This window comes from Barbatula barbatula (assembly GCF_947034865.1).
Source record: "Barbatula barbatula genome assembly, chromosome: 24".
NCBI classification, from domain to species: Eukaryota; Metazoa; Chordata; class Actinopteri; order Cypriniformes; family Nemacheilidae; genus Barbatula; species Barbatula barbatula.
The window spans coordinates 1,404,172-1,407,129 of NC_136787.1; positions in this window are offsets into that span (position 1 = coordinate 1,404,172).

Sequence of the window (2,958 nt, forward strand, 5' to 3'; positions counted from 1 at the left end):
CATTGCGAGTTATTGTTTGTGTGTCCTCTTGTGTGTGGATGATCCTCCGTCTGTTCCTTGTATACATGCAATAAATGTTTATTGTGGCTCTTTGTATTACAGTAGCACATCCGTGACAGTACTAAACATTATTTCCATGTCAATGACAAATAACATAAAACAACAAATACATCAGTAGATATACAAGACAAGAAATTACAAGCCCAATTTAATTTCAAGGGATATTTCACCCCCCAAAAAATCTGTCATTTCCTCACCCTCGGGTTGTTCTGAATCTGTATAAATGTCTTTGTTTCGATGAACACAGAGAAAGATGTTTGGAAAATTGCTTATAACCAAACAGATTTTGCCCCCATTGACTCCCATAGAAGGAAAAAAATCTGTTGAAAAATTTGTTGTGTTGAATACAAAAGAAGACATTTTTGAAGAATGTAGGACAGCAAACAGATCTGGGGCACTATAGTTTTGTCTACTATTGTATTTTTTCAACTGTGGTAGTCAATGGGGGTCTGGTTATAAGCATTTTGCCAAATATCTTTCTCTGTGTTGATCAGAACAAATCAATTTATTCCCGGTTTGGAACAACTCTAAGGTGAGGAAATGATAACAGAATTTTCATTTTAGCTGAACTATCCCTTTAAGAAGCATTTTCCCTGCTTTTTTGTTTGTTTCTTTCTTTTGTTTTCTTTCTCTGCCTTGAGAATAGAGAATAGCTCCTTGGAGGTCCATATGAGTTTTCTCTCTGCCAAAAATCTTTCAATTGAAATGAGTGGTTTGTCACTGCGTGTCCATTATAATGGTAACGGGGCATTAGAAAACCTTTGCATTACCTATAGAGAATATTTTGAAAAAAAAGAGACAAAATGATGTTTGTGCAGATTGGAGGAGCACGTGTGTTATCTTTTATTGGTTGACCAAAAGCATTTTTTGTTCTTCCTCTATTTTTTTCTGGCACTGTGAGTTCATTGTCAGTTAATGTTAAGTATTTTAATTCAAACCTAAGTTTAAATTAACTTAAGATATTTTCTCAATGTGTGCCAAAATTTATTTATTCTTTACTAAGACTGTAAACATGTACAGTACACTATGACTGAATGCAGGGGCAAAACAAACCCCTAAAAAAGACAACCAGGATGGCATTTTGTCATCGATATAGGTTTAAGAAACTTTTACTTAGAGTTTTATTTAAAGTTGTGGCTGCTTGCTCTTTCCTTTAAAGTTAATATGCCACAACAAATAACGCAAGCTTAAAAAACAGGTCACCAAACCATAAAGTTCCATCCTGCATCTGAAAGAACACGACATTTTCATCTGACCCCATTACAAGACAAAATAGAGAACAAACAAGGAAAGTACAGTCCCAGAACTGTAGTAATAACTTTTTTTGTAATTCAATTTAAAAGTTGCATTGTTGCAAAGCAGCTTTACAGATTATTATCGCCATAAAGGAATCAGGAAAAATGAACACGAAAGTAAATAAAAAATGATTAAAATGCAAAAAAATGATATCTTCCTGACCCATTCAGATCTCATTTCTTAATATCAGGGCAAATGATTAAGAAGTTTTAATGGACTGGAGATGTTGAAAATCAGCTTGAGACAGGTTGTGTGTCTATATTGTCTCAATGCACAGTGAGGAGAATAATTTCAGCGTCCAAAGACTCTTCAAAGAGCAAAGATAAAATAAAATAAAACTGCACCTCCATCACCACAAGTTGTTTGGGACACCGTTCTAGAAACAAATCTTCTCTGTAACAGATGGTTATATCTTTAACTCTGAGGTGAAACATCAAGACACGCACACAGCTCAGTAACATGAACAATCCTTTATTCCCCTTCTCCGCTATACATCCTTCTATATCTTACTGCACGGGAGTGCCCTCTAGTGTCTCGTTGGTTACACTACATCCCCCCCTTTTAGTCTCAATATCACTTATTATCATTCCGTATACTTATAGTAGCACATTTTCTTTTCTCAGGAAACAAACATCGCAACAACACATCAATAACATAACTTTCAATTTTATTTCCTAAACTGGAAACCAGGGTAGACTGCCTGGCTATTCCTGACTCTACTGAAGGGATTATTCTGCCCTTTTCTTGACAGCAGGTCATCCTATGCTAATTCAGATTATAAATCCATTCTTTCTGGTGGACGAGAAATCCTACCCGACCTTGTCACTGTACCGTTGACACCTTGTTGAGCTGGTTCTGGAAGAACTGTAAGATGAGCTCTATTCCTTCTCAGTGTTCCCATCTCAGTTTCTACCTGATATGATCTGAGCGTTGATGCTTCTGCCTGGACCGTTCCAGTGGTGTTCGATGTCCTGATCCACACTTTCTGTCCAGGAATGATGACTGGTAGATTTTTCGCTCTGTGTCTAGATCTGAATGATTCTTGTTGTTTCTCTTTTAACAAGCTATCTTTTCTTCTGAACACTTTCAGGTCCGGCCACCTTGGCGTGGGAGATTTAGGTGGAACTGGGACTGTTGACCTTATTCTCCTCCCCATCAGGAGTTCTGCAGGTGAGATCCCATGAGCTAATGGAGTCGATCTGTAGGCCAAAAGAGCTCTCTGAGGGTCTTGGTTCTTTCTCAGCATTTGTTTTACTGTACGCACCGCTCGCTCTGCCTCTGCGTTGCTCTGTGGATATCGTGGACTGCTTGTGATATGTTCAAAGTCATAGTTTTGAGAAAACTCTGCAAACTCACAAGATGCAAACTGTGGACCATTATCCATCACCAATGTGTCAGGGATTCCAAACCTGGCAAAGATGACTTTCAGCCTCTCCACCGTTGTTGCTGTTATGAGTTTTGACAAGTTTGCAACCTCAATGTATCTCGAGAAATAGTCAACCACCACCAGATAATGGCCTCCGTCCCATTGAAAGATATCAGCTGCGACTCGTTGCCAGGGTCTCGCTGGTAGGGGTGTTGGCATTAATTGCTCTGTCTTCT